The 18,752-nt window shown below is 39.0% G+C and overlaps 1 pseudogene; it reads left to right on the top strand.

Moving 5' to 3' along the window:
* The first annotated feature begins 2,435 nt into the window (after positions 1-2,435).
* On the top strand, positions 2,436-2,588 carry LOC113924010 (annotated as a pseudogene).
* The last annotated feature ends 16,164 nt before the right edge of the window (positions 2,589-18,752 follow it).

Genomic DNA, 18,752 nt, shown 5'->3' with positions numbered 1-18,752 from the left:
TTTCTTGATCAAAACTCTTCAGAGTATAGGGATAGAGGGTACATACCTCAATATCATAAAAGCCATCTACGAAAAACCTACAGCGAATATCATTCTCAATGGGGAAAGGCTGAGAGCTTTTCCCCTAAGGTCAGGAACGCGGCAGGGATGTCCACTCTCACCACTGCTATTCAACATAGTATTAGAAGTCCTAGCCACAGCAATAAGACAACAAAAAGAAATCAAAGGCATCCAAATCGGCAAAGAGGAAGTCAAACTCTCACTGTTTGCAGATGATATGATACTTTATGTGGAAAACCCAAAAGACTCCACCCCAAAACTGCTAGAACTCATACAGGAATTCAGTCAAGTAGCAGGCTATAAAATCAATGCACAGAAATCAGTGGCATTCCTATACACCAACAACAAGACAGAAGAGAGACAAATCAAGGAGTCGATCCCATTCACAATTGCACCCAAAACCATAAGATACCTAGGAATAAATCTAACCAAAGAGGCAAAGGATCTGTACTCAGAAAACTATAAAATACTCAGGAAAGAAATTGAAGAAGACAGAAAGAAATTGAAAAACGTTCCATGCTCATGGAATGGAAGAACCAACATTGTGAAGATGTCAATGCTACCTAGAGCGATCTACACATTCAATGCAATCCCCATCAAAATACCATCCACTTTTTTCAAACAAATGGAACAAATAATCCTAAAATTTGTATGGAACCAGAAGAGACCCCAAATAGCCAGAGGAATCTTGAAAAAGAAAAGCAAAGCTGGCGGCATCACAATTCCGGACTTCCAGCTCTATTACAAAGCTGTCATCATCAAGACAGTATGATAGTGGCACAAAAACAGACACATAGATCAATGGAACAGAATAGAGAGCCCAGAAATGGACCCTCAACTCTATGGTCAACTCATCTTTGACAAAGCAGGAAAGAATGTCCAATGGCAAAAAGACAGTCTCTTCAACAAATGGTGTTGGGAAAATTGGACAGCCTCATGCAGAAGAATGAAACTGGACCATTTCCTTACACCACACACAAAAATAGACTCCAGATGGTTGAAAGACCTAAACGTGAGACAGGAGTCCATCAAAATCCTAAAGGAGAACACAGGTAGCAAACTCTTCGACCTCAGCCGCAGCGACTTCTTCCTAGAACCATCGCCAAAGGCAAGGGAAGCAAGGGCAAAAATGAACTCTTGGGATTTCCTCAAGATAAAAAGCTTTTGCACAGCAAAAGAAACAATCAACAAAACCAAAAGACAACCAACAGAATGGGCAAAAATATTTGCAAATGACATATTAGATAAAGGGCTAGTATCCAAAATCTATAAAGTACTTATCAAACTCAGCACCCAAAGAAAAAATAATCCAATCAAAAAATGGGCAGAGGACATGAACAGACATTTTTCCAAAGAAGACGTCCAAATGGCCAACAGACACATGAAAAAGTGCTCCACATTGCTCGGCATCAGGGAAATCCAAATCAAAACCTCAATGAGATATCACCTCACACCGGTCAGAATGGCTAAAAATAACAAGTCAGGAAATGACAGATGTTGGCGCGGATGCGGAGAAAGGGGAACCCTCCTACACTCTTGGTGGGAATGCAAGCTGGTGCAGCCACTCTGGAAAACAGTATGGAGGGTCCTCAAAGAGTTGAAATTAGAGCTACCATACGATCCAGCAATTGCACTACTGGGTATTTACCACAAAGATACAAATGTAGGGATCCGAAGGGGTACGTGCACCCCAATGTTTATAGCAGCAATGTCACAATAGCCAAACTGTGGAAAGAGCCAAGATGTCCAACGACAGATGAATGGATAAAGAAGAAGTGATATATATATACAATGGAGCCATCAAACGGAATGGGATCTTGCCATTTGCAACGACGTGGATGGAACTGGAGGGTGTTATGCTGAGTGAAATAAGTCAATCAGAGAAAGACATGTATCATATGACCTCACTGATATGAGGAATTCTTAATCTCAGGAAACAAACTGAGTGTTACTGGAGTGGTGGGGTGTGGGAGGAATGGGGTGGCTGGGTGATAGACATTGGGTAGGGTATGTGCTATGGTGAGCGCTGTGAATTGTGCAAGACGGTTGAATCACAGTCTGAATCATATTCTGAAAAAATAATGCAATATATGTTAAGAAAAAAAAAGAAGAAGATAGCAGGAGGGAAGAATGAAGGGGAGTAAGTCGGAGGGGGAGATGAACCATGAGAGACGATGGACTCTGAGAAACAAACTGAGGGTTCTAGAGGGGAGGGGGGTGGGGGGATGGGTTAGCCTGGTTTTGGTTATTAAATAGGGCATATTCTGCTTGGAGCACTGGGTGTTATGCACAAACAACGAATCATGGAACACTACATCAAAAACTAATGATGTAATGTATGGTGATTTACATAACATTTAAAAATAAATAAATATAGCTTTGCGCAGTGGCAGTATCGTAGCCAATGAGGTTTATCCGAGGCGCGATTATTGCTAATTAAAAATAAATAAATATAAAAATTAAAAAATTAAAAAACCTGGTGATTTTGAGCGATGATTTTGATGATTTTAATTGATTGCTTTGTGGTAGAATCTATAGGTATATTTGGGGGAAATACCATTCTTCCATTCTATAAAATGGTATATTCCTCCCTTATTTGTTTTATTTAATTTCTTTCAGCATTTTTAGTTTTTTGTATAGTGATTTTGCATAGAGTTTATAACATTTATTCCTAGATGTCTGACATTTTTGACACTAAATGACATTTTACATTTTTACTTCCAAATAATTCTTATTAGTATATAGAAAATGACTGTATATGCCCTTTATGTGCAACAGACTGGATGATAAATTTATATATTTTAATAATTTATCTATGGATTATTTTAAATTTTCCATATGTACAGAAATAATGACAAACGCATTTCTTCTTTTTCTATTTAAATACATTTTGGTTTTTCCTTTACCCTAATTGCCTGGCTAGGAACTTCAATACAATGGTTTTGCATTAGCAAAATACAAGTGGAGTTAAAATCTTTAAAAAAAAATAAAATCTTTAAAAAAAATAAAATCTTAAAAAAATATACAAGTGAAGTTAGCAGACATCCTTGGAAAAAACCTTACATTGTGTTTCTTATTATCATTTTAATAGCTGTGAAATCTACAGTAATACACTCTTTTTCATTCCTGATATTGGTAATATAATTCTTTTCTACTCTTATGTTTGGTCTTGCCAGAAGAATATATATCTAAATGGTGTTTTTGAGGAAATAATATTTGGTTTTATTGATTTTTATTCAGGTATTACAAATAAAATACTCATATATTTTGTATCTTTTTTCCTGACTTCTTGTGATACATGCTTATAAAATCTATTTTCAGTCTTATAACTTATCAACTCAAGCTATAAGTTTTCCTCTAAGCATAGCTTTAACTGCACTCCACAAGTTTTGATATATATTTTCATCATTACTTGAATAAATATATTTTCTAATTTCCATTGTGATTTATTTTTGGGTCATGGTTTATTTAGATATGTTTTGTGGTATATTCAAGTATTTGGACATTTATTTATTTATTTTTAAAGATTTTTTTTGATTTATTTGAGAGACAGAGATTGAGAGAGAGAGAGAGAGAGTAAGAGAGCACAAGGAGGGGGAGCAGCAGAAGGAGAGGAAGAAGCAGGTTCTCCGCTGAGCAGGGAGCCCGACACGGGGCTCAAACTCAGGACCCTGGCATCATGACCTGAGCCAAAGGCAGATGTTTAACTGACTGAGCCACCCAGGCACCCTGGAGATTTATTTTTAGATGGATTCCACTTTGGTCAGAGAATATACCCTGTATGATTTCAAACATGAAATTTGTGGGTATGCCTTTAAGACAATCATACAGTCTATTTCGGTAAAAATTTCGTGTGTACTTTAAAAGCTAATATATTCATAACATATTCTGGAGGTTTTTGGTGTAGTGAGATATACATATATCTATACATCTATATATGATGACATTTGTTTATTGTATTTTGAAAGTCTTCTATAGCTCCACTGCTTTACTATCTTCCTATTAGCTAATGTGAGAGAGAGGTTAATATCTCCAACTATGATTTTGGATTCATTGATATCCTTTTACACATTTCATTTTGCTTTACATATATATTTAAGCTTATATTATTAATCTTATTAAGTGCAGACAAAAATATGTCATTATAATTTCCAGTTGAATAAATCCTTTATTTATTCTTATTTTTTGAGAGAAAGAGGGAGAGAGAGTGCATGCAAGCAAGGGAGGGGCAGAAGGAGAGGGAGAGAGAGAATCTTAAGCAGTCTCCATGCCCAGAGCAGAGGCTCACAAGGGGCTTGATCTCATGACCCTGAGATCTTGACCTGAGTTGAAATCAAGAGTCTGATACTCAACCGACTGAGCCACCCAGGCACTCCAAATAAGTCCTTTAAATATGACATATTCTTTATTTCAGTGTGGGACTACTGGCAATAAATTCTTTTTATTTATCAGAAATGTGTTGTACCATCATTTTTGAAATATAGAACTCTAGGTTAGCAACTCTTTCTTTCACAACGTGTTCTTGTTTTAATTTTTGTGTGTGTTGGTCTTATTGTTGCTCCTTTAATGGGCCTTTTTCCCCTCAATCTGGCTGCTTTCAAGATTTTCATTTTAACTTTGGTTACAGCATTTTTACTGTAATGTGTTCAAGTGTAGGTTTCTTTTTATTCATTTTGCTTATGGCTTGCAGAATCTCTTGAACTTGGTCTCAAGGTCTTTCATTAGATTTTGTAAAATTCTTAGCCTATAATTCTTCTAACTTTTCTTCTGCCTTTTCTCTCTGTTTCTCTCTCTCTCTCTCTCTCTCCCCTTCCCTCCTGAGACATGAATTACACATATTTAGATTTTTTGGCATGACCCCCTTTTTTCCTTACATAATTCCATCTGCATTTTTTCTACTACATATTTTAGTTCACTATTACTCATTTCTGTTGCAACCAAACTTCTGTTGAACCCATCTATGGGAATTATTTTGGTTCTAAAATTTCTATAGATTACTCTTTTTATAGATTCTACTTCTCCATTGAAATTTGTTATCTATTTTCTTAAACAAGTGAACTATGGTTTCTTAAAAGTATCTGGCTGATAACTTTAAATTTTAGAGTTACATTGTATATCCAGAGTTTTATTACATTATAGCCCTGTTCCTTTTCTCTTTTTTTCTTTTGATTTGCAGCCATATGGCCACTTTTTCTGTCATGTTTAGTTAGTTTTATTTTATATTTTTAAAATGTAGAGGTTTGGGATGATTTATATGCCTCCAGACAGAATTTAATTTTCTTCTGACAGGCTACCTTGGGAAGACTACCTTGATTTAATTAGGAATTAAGATGGCTTAAGGTTTTGTTTCAGGCTTTGTGAGGCTTGACTTGCTTCTTTGTGAGAGCTGGTTTGCTCTTATTCCTAGGAGGAAGCATGCAGGGGCCTCAACTAAATGTCTGTGTTGCTTGCAAGATTCCTCATTGATGGCTGACCTTAAAATTCTTTTCTCTCTCTCTCACACACACCCTGAGATTACATAAATCTCATAGCTCTTTAATGTTTTAATATCTGTGCAGCTTCTCAGTCCATTAGGAATTGGCAAATGCCTCAAGAGAAAACTTCATGCAGAATGTTGGGCTCAGGGTGCCTGGGTGGCTCAGTTGGTTGAGCGACTGCCTGCGGCTCAGGTCATGATCCTGGAGTCCCGGGATCGAGTCCCACATCGGGCTCCCTGCTCAGCAGGGAGTCTGCTTCTCCCTCTGACCTTCCCCCCTCTCATGTGGTCTCTCTCTCTCTCATTCTCTCTCTCAAGTAAATAAATAAATCTTTAAAAAAAAAGAATGTTGGGCTCACTTTTCTGATAACCCTTTCTCCAGGATTTTGGACCCTAAAATTTACCCATTCCCAGAACTAAAATTCAAGATGTGGGTCAAATTAATAATAGTGTAACCCAATCCTGACATAGTGAATTTCTTTCACTAAAGAAAAAGTGAATATCCAATAATGCAAGGGAAGAAATTTAGTATGAGATATTTAACAAAGCTACTGTAATCTCATAAAGCAAAATAGGAGATGGGAAAGCAATCCAAAGATTGGCAACAACAGAAAACTGCTTCTATTCCTAAAGCAGGGGAACAATATGAGGAGACATTTGCAGGGGCCAGGAGCCAAGTCTAGCAGATAGACACCAGAATCAGAACAGAGGCTTCCAACAAGAAGAGGGAGATGCAGTCAGTGCCAAGAAGAAAGAAATAAATATGACTTTCTGCCTGCCTTGGTAATGCATCCTTCTGGATAAAACTAACTGGTAGTTGAGAAGAGTCTGAAAAATGTAGAACCAGTCTTCTTTGTGCAGAGCAGAAGAAGGATAGTAAATGCACCTAAGTGCAAAAGGCAAAAGACCGGAAAAATCCCTTTAAAGCCAGGTGCAGGGAAACTGACTGAACTCACAAGACTCCCAGGTCCCGTTACCTTCGTTCACCGACTGAAAATATTCTTAGATTAGAAGTAACATGAAGGAAGCGACAAAAAAAGAGAGAGAGAGAGAGAGAGAGAGAGATTTTCCTAAACAAATATCAAACAACTCTGGAAGAGAGAAGTTATTTCAGTAGTAGCCAATTTAGTGGGTCTTGACCAAGACATTTTAAAATAGAATGGAATGGAATAGAATAGAACATCACAACATGTAGGGACTTTGAGAGAAAGTATTTGTTCAAAAAGTTTTAAAACTCAGCTGTCTAGGTGAGTTATTTAAAGTTGGTTTCATTTCACTGAAGAGGAAGCAGACAAGGATAATTTCATTTAAGAATAGCAAGTCAAGACCTTTTAAAGAACTGAAAAAGAGGAAAGAAGATTAAATGCTCTTGGAAAAAAATTCTAAAGTGGCAAGTGAAATGCAAATTTTAAATATTCCCCAGCTAGTCAATAAATCCTTACAAATGGGTGGATTGTTCATCAGAATTGAAATAAGCCCTTGAACTTTGATTTTCATTAGTCTGGGTACATGCTGTTTAAAGGATCTTTAAATTTAGACCATCACCTGTGTTGCGAAACATCTGACAGAAGAAACAAATTATCTCCTCATGGACTCCTCTCCTTTTCCTTCATTTTTCTCAGATATTCAAAGTGAGGATAACAATGACCCCCTCACTGGGTCTTCATCAAGTGTTTTTGGCTGGCATAAGTGTCTCCAGTCAAAAGAAGGGTTTAATTTCTGGGAAGGCAATTTTAGTTGTTTTGATTAGGCAATTCTATGACAAAAGGACTAGGTATTGGATCTGAGTGGAGCCAGCTGTGTTTCCTTTATTAGCTGCTGAAGGGGTTAGGAAAGGCTTTCAGGGGAAATGAGGACCTGGCAGGTGGGAGCTAGGTAAGCATGGAGGGCAGAGTGTTCTCCTTTCAGCCAGAATTGTGATTGCTTGTATGGCTAAGAGGAGGGTTCATCTTGATATTTTATGAGTAATGAAAGATTTATCAGTTAGGATCATTTTGGTTGAAAGAAAGGGAAAATTCAAATCGTATTCATAAGGTGGGCGTATTAACCTTCAGTTCTGAAGAGCTCAGAAGAGGGGCTGGTGTCAAAGAGCTTGATTGGAAGGTCTGATAGATCATCTGGGACCTGGTTTCTCCCATTCTGTTTATTCACTTAGATTTCCTCCTCACAGGCTTCATCCCCAGACTAGCCGGAGAGACTTCTAGTCACAAAGAGGCTTAGGCCGTTTTGGAGCTTGCATCCTCTCTCGGTCTCAGCTAGTGAGAGAGAAAAAAGCCAGAGTCCCTTTCCAATGACTCCCTGCAAAGTTTTTTGAATGTCATTGACTTTGATGAGACCATATATCCTTGAATCAGTAACTGTAGCCTGGCGACTAGCTTTGACTTAGGTCAGATCCTCCACACAGGTCTATGCAAACATGGCTTGAGCTCCGAGGAAGAAGAGTCCTTCCCAGGGAAACGAAGGTATTTAATAAAAAGGTTAAACGCACACACGACAAAAACAAATGTCCTCTTTATATGGTGGTCAGGAGCCCTTAGCGGTGGCATAGCATCTTCCCAGTGTGAAATGGGTTTTTTATTTGTTGTTTGTTCTCCCGATTTTCTTGTTACACCTTTGGATTCTTTTTTTTTTTATTGTTATGTTAATCACCATATATTACATCATTAGTTTTTGATGTAGTGTTCCATGATTCATTGTCTGTGCATAACACCCAGTGCTCCATGCAGAATGTGTCCTCTTTAATACCCATCACCAGGCTAACCCACCCCCCTATGCTCCTCCCCTCTAGAACCCTCAGTTTGTTTTTCAGAGTCCATCATCTCTCATGGTTTGTCTCCCCCTCTGACTTACTCCCCTTCATTCTTCCTCTCCTGTTATCTTCTTCTTTTTCTTAAAATATGTTGCGTTATTTGTTTCAGAAGTACAGATCTGTGATTCAACAGTCTTGCACAATTCACAGCGCTCACTGTAGCACATACCCTCCCCAATGTCTATCACCTTTGGATTCTATAGCTTTGGGAAAAGTGTGGTGGATGTTCCTGGAAGCGATCTTTTGCTCTAAAGGAAAGGGAATAAGAGCCTTACCATATATATATATATGCCATTAACTACCATGACTTTGTTCTTAAAGTTAATTTGATATATTTAAGGCACACAAAATAGGTATTAAAACAATACATTGAATATCTATGCACTCACATCCTTCATAAGGAACAAAACATTGTCAGAAGAACTAAATAGCCCTTTGGATTTCTCCCCCAGTCTTTTCTTTTCCTAGAAATCCACTATCCTGAATTCAGTGTTTTGTGTTTCTATGCCTATATTCATATTTTAACTAAAATTTGTATGAATCTCCAAGCAACATGTAATATTGTTTTATATATTTTTCATGTATATACATATATATTTCTTATGTGAAATATATATATTTCTTATATATTTAGTTGTTTGTTACAACTTTTTTTCTCAATTATATTTGATACATGTAGCTCTAGTTCTTTCATTTTATTCGTGTTATGTTTCCTTTTTTTATGTCTGAATACATAATAATTGAATTATCTACTCTCCAGGTGATAGACATTTGATTCGTTCCAGATATTGCTACTAGGACCAATGTTGTTGTGAGTTCTTTTCTACATAAAAGTTCAAGGATACGTCAGTGGTGTCTATCAAGAAGTGGAATTAACAGCTTGGGAAAGTTGGATGCTTTCAACTTCACTGGTTATTGTCAAATTGTTTTTCAAATAAGTTGTACCAATGTACATGTTCATGGGCAAAGTATAAGTATCCCTGTGGCTCCACATCTTTGCCAACATGGTATTGTCAGACTTTTTAATTTTTGCCAGCCTGATTAGTGTGAAATTTGTGGTTTTAATGAGAATTTCTATAACTGCTAATGACCTAGAATATCTTGTCCTATATCTACAGGCTACTCAGATTTCTTCTGGGAATTTTCCATTTAACTATTGCTGATCCTTTGCCCTGCCCAGCTTATTTGATTTCATAGTGCTTTGTAGACTTTAGTACTATTCTGTATATGATTTGTTTGGAGGATAAGGAGTTTGCAGGTGTTGTAAATATCCTTCTTCCAGTTCTCGAATTGTCATTGTGTGTGTGTGAATTTCTTAATAAACAAACTGTAATTATAATGTTATCAAAATTATCACTTTATGTTCATGGTTTGTGTTCTTTGTACCCTAACTAAGAAATGTTTCCTTACCTCAGATTTTCAAAGATGTTTTTCTGCATGCCTGCTAAGATTTCCCCATTACTGGGGAAGTCCTCAGGATGGTGTTTCCACAGAAGAAGAAAGCCCATCTTGGAGAGATATGGCTGGAGACCTTTACTAAATTAACTGTCTTCCAGTCTTCTCCAGGCAAATCCCCAACACCTAGAAGGAATGATTTCTCCTGGAAAGGTCTTTCACCCCCTATAGGATGCCTGTGGATCTTATACAACAGCCCAGAAAGAGTGTCCCATCCCAGCTGCACAGAACGTGACACCTGAAGGGCAGCTGGAGCGCAGGCTCCAACACCCACAGGCTTATGCCTGAAACTTTGATGCATCTCTTCTCTCTGCCTCACGCCCCCAGATACACACACCATGTCCAGGTAGACAGCCTGGTCTGTGCAGTTAAGGGACCCACACTTGAGTAGCTGATAACTCCTCCACTGTATGATTTCAGATTTGACACAAAAACCCTGGTGTCTGCTAACCCCAATTAAAATAAAAAACTCCTTTCTCTCACTCAATCTCACCTACTCAAGAACAGATTCATTTCTGTATTTGCTGATTTTCTCTCTCTCTGCTATGAGACTTGTGACAGGAAAGAAATAGGAAAATAAGAGAGATGGTACTAGAAAGTAAAGCTTTCAAAAACTAAAAAATATTTCCATCTGCCAACTAGAAAAGTGTTCTATTATGCTTGTGGGGTGGCCACATACATCCCCGGCCTAATTTCTAGAATCACATGCCCTTAGGAACTTTTCTCCAGCATCAGTACTTACTTTAGTTTGATGTAGACATTTGAGGCTTTGTGGTAATGAAGTAAAGAAAGAGGTCATCTTGATTATCAGGAACTAGGGTATCTTGTCACCTAGTTTAAGCCCATCGATATGGGGAAGCAAGCTTGGGGGTGTGCCAGGCTTAGCTGAGACAGTAGGAATTAGGCTTTCTGTCAAAATGCAACAAAATCTCTATTCTCCTCCCAATTCTCTCTCCCTACCATCATTGTAACAACTCATATATCATAACAAGCAATCAGCTCTCCCATTGTCTCAATCTACTTACTACACCACCCATCAGTCTTGGTACTTTCCTAATTTCCTAATTTCCTGAGCAGAGAGGGAGGGAGGGAGGGAGGGAGAGAGAGAGAGAGAGAGAGAGAGAGGCTAAAATGTTTGGTGTGGGGCCAAGGGAGAACCTAATCTGATATGACCTAAACTGGTGTGATACCAACAGGCTTCTCCATGCGATGGCACTCAGTATTTCATTCTTCATTCGGTTTCTATTTCTCCCTTGAGTATTATTTAAAAAGTTGTTTTCACTAAATTGAACAATATAACAGTGACTTGTTTCATGATTCAAAAACTGACTTCATGAACTCTCATATATCAAGCAGTTAACGTATTTCTCCCTCTTGAACAACAGGATAAAGAAATTATATTGGGATATTTTGGGGGGAATCATGCCCCTCTTTGCCCCTTTTTTCTTTCCCCATGCTATGTTCCTCCCCTTAAGTTAATGAATTCTGAAGGCCTCTATTGAAATAAGCAACGGGGGTGTTGTCACTCAAAGTTCAAAGTGAGATCATGGTGTCTCTTAGACCTTGAAGAAAGTCTTACTTATTTTAAGGGCTGTTATCTCTTTCAAAAAAGAAAGCCCTGAAAAAAATCTTTCAAAAATCCTTTACCTTTCATTCTAGCTACCCAAGGCAATTCATTTTAATTCTGATTGTGCACTTTCCTTTGCTCTCCCTTAACAAATTTTAGAAAGGTGAATGTTCGGCTCCCTTGGAGAGTCTTTGTCTGGCTCTGCAGAGCTTTGCACCATTAGCCTGACTTCTCCCCTTCTTATAAAAAGCAGCATGCCTGGGTTGCTGAGGGAGAGCTGGGTATAGAGGTAGGAAGTGCACACCAGCTAATCTTCTAACCAGAGGGAGTCAGTGTGAGTATTTTTCCCTAGAAAAGTGTGGAAAGTCTCCCAAAAAGATAAACCATGACCATAAAGTCTTCTGACTGCAAAAGAAACACTCTTCATGCTAATTTTCATCTCTGCCATTGGACAAGAATATGATTTTCCCCGTGGACACAAGTCTGGACTCAATCAGAATGCGGAGACCATATAGTGTGGTGTGGGGTAAGAATGGGTGAGAGACTGAAGAACAATGAGAGTAGATGAAGGGGGTGAGGAAGACTCTTGGCAAACCGATTCTTGCTGTGCCTGCTCAGTCCTTCAGCAAACAACACCCTTCAGATGATGTTCTGTGTCAATATAAAAGAAGGGTCCTTGAGGGGCACCTGGGTGGCTCAGTCGTTAAGTGTCTGCCTTCGGCTCAGGTCATGATCCCATGGTCGTGGGATCGAGTCCCACATTGGGCTCCCCACTCAGTGGGAAGCCTGCTTCTCCCTCTCCCTCTGTCTGCTGCTCCCCCTACTTGTGCTCTCTCTCTCTCTCTCTGTGTGTCAAAGAAATAATAAAATCTTTTAAAAAGAAGGGTCTTTGAGGTCTAAAAGTGAAGATTTGAGATCCCAGATAGAATCTGGGTGACCTGGTCCAGGATCTGTCCTTGTGCCTGGAATGGGGGCTTCTGAGACATGTGCAGTTTTCATGAATCAAGTCAATATTCAGATCACAACCTCATAAAATAAAACGTCTTTTGGATAAAGTAGTCCACTCAGATTTAAGGCAACCCTCATTCATTCTTTCCTGTGGTGTTTTTCTAGGGTTATTTATTGAGTCCTAGAGGGCCAACCCTTTGCAAACATAGTTTTAAAACTCGGAAGACAATGTTTTCTGGAGTCAGGCTGATCTAGTGCAGGGCCAGCAAGTTGAAAACAGGTCCCAGTGTGGTTCCTCCTGAGGTGGTTTCCCTCTCCTCACATGAAACTTTCTGACTTTTCACCTTTTATCAGCCTCAGGTTCCAGGCAGCTTACTTTTCAACAATCTTCAAGCTGCCTCTGATTTTTTTACTTAAAGAAACAAAGACACCTTTCCAGAATGTCTTGTATATAAAGGAATCAGCATCCTATTTAAGAGAAAGACTAAAATGCTAGCCACAAACCAACCTAGATCCCTGGATTTGAGCTCATGGGTGCTTCTTTCTCTTCCTTCCCTTTGCACTTCTGCCCGACCCCAGTCTCCTTAAGGGCTCCAGTGATATGTCACTTTTAGTATATGTGCTGCTGAAGTGGGCATGGTATGTCATTTTTAACCTCTGGCCAACTATGGATGCAAGTGTTCTAACACTCAACCCCTAAGCATATGAGACAGCACAGAATTTTGAAAAAGACTTGGCAAAAACTAAGAAGGAAGAGGAAAATAAATAATCATAGAGAAGATGCAAGGCAAAAAAGTTATTCAACTTTCATGCATTGTTCAATCCTTTATTCAGCAAGCATTTATCGAGCACCCAGTAAGTGCCAGGAGCTGGAGACACGATGGTGGATGGTACAGAACTCCTGCCTTCATGGAACTAATAGTCCAGCAGCAGTCTGGGTTGATATTGCAGAGATTTGAGGATCTCTCATTGGTCCTTGCTTCCAGGGATCCAAATCCTTCTTCCCTTCCATACTCTTTTCCAAGAAAAACAAAGTCCAGGAGGAAAATGCTATCCCATGACTTGGCATCTAATCCTAAATACCCAAGAGCTTCCAACTCTGATTTTCCTCTAGCTTCCTCCTATTCAGTTCTCAGTCACTTTTCATTGTGAACTGCAGAGTTGCTGAATGTTGGAGCTTTCCACTTCGGGGGTTGGGGGGAGGGAGGACTGTTCTACCTGTCAGCTACAAACTTGGAACTCTATCATCTACTCAATGGACACTTAGGAACAGGGCCTCTAGCAGTGAGTAAAGATGTTTAAGTTCACAAAAGGATTTGAGGTTGGAAAGAATAGGAGATAATTCAGCCTGGAGAGGAAATAAGCAGAGCTAGACTTCAAAACGAAATCTTCTTCAGTTTTCTTTCCTTATATGTGTGTGCATGTATGTGCATTAGGGTAACTGAGGCACTAATAGAGACCATACACCTTTTCCTATTATATATTGTGGAATGACATTATTGAGAATACGTTTAGGACTGTATAAACCATGCTTTGTGGATGAAATCTGGAACACTACTTCTGCATTTGGGAGGGTCCTCTTCCATGACCATACAGGCTACCTAAGCTTTCCTTTCTAAATATCCAAGATATTCTGGATAATCAAAGCCATGAAAAGACTGGGAGCTGGGAGCTAGGAGTTGACTGAACTTGGAATTTTAAGCACTGGGACAAGTAAGAAAATCATGATTTCAGTTCACACTTCAACAAGATAATTCCTGGGGTACCAAAAAAACTCTAGAGGGAAGATTGTCATGGGAAATGACATCTGGATGAACTCACCTTACAGAACAAGTTATGATTCCTACCACTCAAGATTTGGGGAGTGGATGTTCTTGGCCAAATTATAGCTTCCATCTAATTCCTTGAAGTCAGGCAATCTCCCTTTGTACAAATATGATGAAAGTACAGCAAATTTGTAATATGAGATAATGGTAGTACCAAATGGGGCAGATTAATGAGGTATCTGCATCTTCTATAGGATTCATCACTACTTTTTTCATCCATTTCTCAATTATCTCTAATGAGCAACTTAAGAAGATTTATATTTTGCCACCTAATTTCAGGCCAGAAGAGTTACTGTATCAAGATGGTACCAGCGGCATGTGCCAGATGACTCATGATAGCAAAGGAATGAAGATCCCCAGGGTAGACTGTGAAAGAGCAAATATTGCCTTAGAAGTCATTATTTTCATTTTATTAAGTCTGTATTTTTTTCCTTTTTTTAATAGTGAACATTCGCTTCTTGGGAAATAAGAAAAATTGAAAAGAGAAATCGATGAATGTCACTATCAAAGAACTGAGGAGTCTAGTGAAAGAATCCACAGGCTTCATGCTTGAGAGATGGTTGAAGTAACTATAGGTTTTTACTTTGGAAAGAAAAAATTTAGGAGGCCATAATGTAAGAAGTTCAGTAATGTGAAATAGGGATTGGATATAGTCTACGTCAACTCAGAGAACTGACCTCACGCAAGCATTTCATTATAAAAAGCCAAGTCTAATAATCAGGGTTGTTCTATAATAGACCAGAAGAAGTTCCAGGAAAGTGGTGAGGTCCCTGTTACTAGAGGTAGCCAAGATAATGGATGACCTTTTGGAGGGGAATGTAACAAAAGAAGAGAAAACTAGGAATAAGAACCTATTCTATGCTAAGATTTTTCATACCTTATATCATTTAACACAGGCTTCAATGAGGTGGATATTCTTTTCCCAGTTTATAGATGAGGACACTGAGGCTCAGAGAGATGCAGTCACTTGCCTAAGGTGACATGGCTAGAAAGTGATAAGCCAGGAGTAGAAATCCAGCTCTGTTGGTCTTTATGAAATACTTGTTTTGAGATAGAAGCAACAGATGAGGAGTCAATCAAGAACATCAGAGCTGACAAAATTGACCCACATTTCTGGCCCATCAACTCTATGTTCTCCCATTCCAGCTATCAGGGTTAGCCATGATGCCCTTTGCCCTCAGCTCCCGAAAATAACACTAGCCAGGGTGGACAGCCATGCTTTAACCATGCTGTTAAAGCCCATTACCCCGTGGGCCTGCTGAGGTGGCCTGCTGTCCTCAGCTTCCGCATCCACCCACTTTTCTGGAACAGAGCTGTTTTGGAATTCCAACCCCATTTAAGCCCCACTACTCTGCATAGCTCTTTTAATCTCTTTTCCATGTAGGTTGGACCCCATCCTCTATGCTAGCCAATATGAACAAAGAAGGCTTCTAAGGCAAGATGACTATCAAGGACCATGAAACTTCCCCTGCCTGATGCTGAGCAGCTGAGGTGGGTGGAAGAGTGTGACCGGCATCTATTCCATGCTTACTCTATGTTGAGCACAGAACTGACCCAAGCATTCTACCAAAGGGATCTTATTCAATGTCTCACAACAGTGCTTCAAAATCAATACTAAGAGTATCCCCGGTTATAGATGAGAAAATTCAGGTTCAGGGAAGTAAAGTAACTAGAAATGTAATTACTACATGACAGAGAGAGTATTTGAGTGTAACTCTTTCTGGCTCTAAAGTCCAAGCTTTAGGCTGCCATATGGTAACTGTTCTTAATCAACATAACTGCTTAGAGTCAGGGTGGGCAACTTTTGGGCACAAGGGCCATTCAGGTGGGGGAAAGGAGGTGCTTATGAGAAGCATTAGTTAATAATTTAAAATAAAGAAAACTTTATTGAATCCCACAGGTGAAATACATATGTTTAGCATCATGAACACATTTTTAACTTAATATGTATGAACAGGACAGGCTTATTTCCAGTCTGTTGTCCTGAAAGTGGATGGACTCTGGAAGCAGTTCTTACTTCCTTGGATATCAGACCCAGCCTGGATCATGCTCAGGTTCACCACAGACTTCTGGACACTATGATTTGGATTCCTCCCATTACAGTCCCAATGGAGACCATTCCCCTTAGTCATCTCAGCTTCCTCTCTATTCCCTTACATACTGCTGAGCTCTTACAATGCTTTGTTGCTAAGCATCTCAAGTTGTAACAACGTCATCCCAGTCAATACAAATGATTTTCCTGGGAAGTTAAGTGTATGTAAATTGACTTACAGAGAATAAGCAAGAATAGAAATCTGGCTTAGTGATGCATTTTGTATCAGTCAGTGCCTCTGTATGAAACAAATAGCATATTCAGGCTATGTTGAAGATTTATGAACAAATAATCTTGGAATAATGGACTATTCTCAAATGTGTCTGCTGGGATTCAAGGGACTACAAGACATAGTGCAGTGACCTGGGCTTAGTAACAGGGACTCTGTAGTCACAAAAGGATGAGGGGAGGAAGTAGTTCTTAGACTCAAGATGGAGACAATCATGTAGAAAAAGTTTATTTGAGAAGAGCAGGACTTTACAATTGAAGAATACAGACAGCCTTAGTAAACCTTGCAGCAAGGGAGCTACAGGGATTAATATCCTGATCTTATTCATCTACCTTTTTTCTAGCTATGGCTTCCAAACCATAGGAAAGCAAAAGAATGTTTCTAAGGCAGAAAATAGTATAGAGGAAAAAAAAGAATAGATCTGGAAAGTAACAAAAAACAACAAGAAAACCACATGTATAAAAACAATTATGAATATAATTATACATCACAACTGCCTAGCTTATTAAGGCTTATAAAAAGTGCTGTAAGAGGTTTGAATAAATGTTATTAGAGCAGAAGCATATTTGTCCCTTTATTCAGATCCTTCTTAGAATGTCTTCTTCAGAGAGAATTGATTCTCCTGCTGTGCAAGAGAATTAGAGTAAGACAGTTTCCAACATGGCCAACTAAAAATTGAGTGATATGCAGGAGAGCCAGTGGTACATGGTGTATGGACTGAATTGTATTCCCTTAAATTCATATGTTGAGGCCCTGGGCATTAAAATGACTATATTTGAAGAAAGATTCTTTAGGAGGTAATTATCATGAATGAGGTCATAAGGGTGGGACCCTAATCTTATAGGACTGGTATCCTCATAAGAAGAAGGGACACCAAAGATCTCTCTCTGTGTGTGTGTGTGTGTGTGTGTGTGTGTGTGTGTGTGTGTGTCTGTGTGTCCATGAGAGCACAGAGAGAAGACCATGTGAGGACATAGCAAGAAGGCAGCCAACTGCAAATCAGGAAGAGAGGTCTTACCAGAACCCAAACCTGTGGCAACTTCATCTTGGACTTTCAGACTCCAGAACTGTGAGAAAATAAGTGTCTGCTGTTGAAGCTTCCCAACCTGTGGTATCTTTTTACAGCAGCCCAAGAAGACTAATACACATGGCTTCTGAGACTTGTCACTAGAATTTTTGTCAGCCCTTGTCCCTTCCACCCAGCCCAGCCCTGAAAACTCTGTGAATCCATCCCACAGATGATGTTCTAATCCAAACAAGTCCTCCCCTGGACTAGCAAGTAATTTCATCCTTGATACTCACCCCTGATTGCTTCTCTACTTTCATCCACAACCCAGAAAATGTAGAGGGCAATACCTTCCAATCCTTGAGCACTGTACCAGTGCTTGAGCACCAGCTAGCCATGCAATAGGCCATTAGAAAAATAGATTTTGCTAGTCACAACCTAAAACATTTTAATGTACAGTTTCTGGGTATCTTCCTGATCATCACAATATAGTCTTTTGGCTTCTACCTTCTGAAATTATCATTTGACTCCCTTAAACATACCCTGTGGATTATAATGTTACTAAGATCGTAACTTTGGATTTTATAATATAGTCTCATGATCTACTCTCCTTACCCTGCCATGACATTGTAATCTGGAAACTGGCCTCTAACTGCTGCTTTGAACATGAAAATGAGGTCTCATCACCATCCTCCTTTGGACATTATTATGCAGCCTCTAGACCAGTGTCTTAGGATATTATGTTATGGTTTTCCAGTTACCAATTTGGACATTTTAATTCAGTCTACTGGCCACCATCCCTGGAACTTAATTTTAATAAACAGATAAATACCTGGGGTTTAACTTTGCCCATTTCTGGCTTGCTCTCCTCTCTCTGTGCTCTTCCTTCTTGTCATTCCGGCAGACCTTGTGGCACAGCCTGCATGAATTATGATAAGCTGCAAAATCTAAGACATGAGCATGCTGGCAAGTTTGATTATGTTTTCTACAATTCCAACAAATGAGTGGAATAGAGTTATCTATCTAGGATACAGTTGGGAAATGCATTTCCTTAAAAAAAATCAAAATGTCAGTGCAAGATAAAGCATCTAGACTTTGTTCAATTCGTCAAAATTCTCTCTTATGCTTCTAATTTAGTGGAGGGAAATGTCAGTTGTGACCAGGGCCTCCTAGATCAATATTACACTTCAAGAGCTCTATGAAGAGACTTGCAGAGGCAAAATGTGACAATCCATGGCATCTCCTTACTCTTGCACAGGGGTATCTGGTGCTGATGATCTGCAA

This window comes from Zalophus californianus, chromosome 15, assembly GCF_009762305.2.
Source record: "Zalophus californianus isolate mZalCal1 chromosome 15, mZalCal1.pri.v2, whole genome shotgun sequence".
Classification (NCBI taxonomy): Eukaryota; Metazoa; Chordata; class Mammalia; order Carnivora; family Otariidae; genus Zalophus; species Zalophus californianus.
This window is presented reverse-complemented; position numbering and strand designations above follow the sequence as displayed.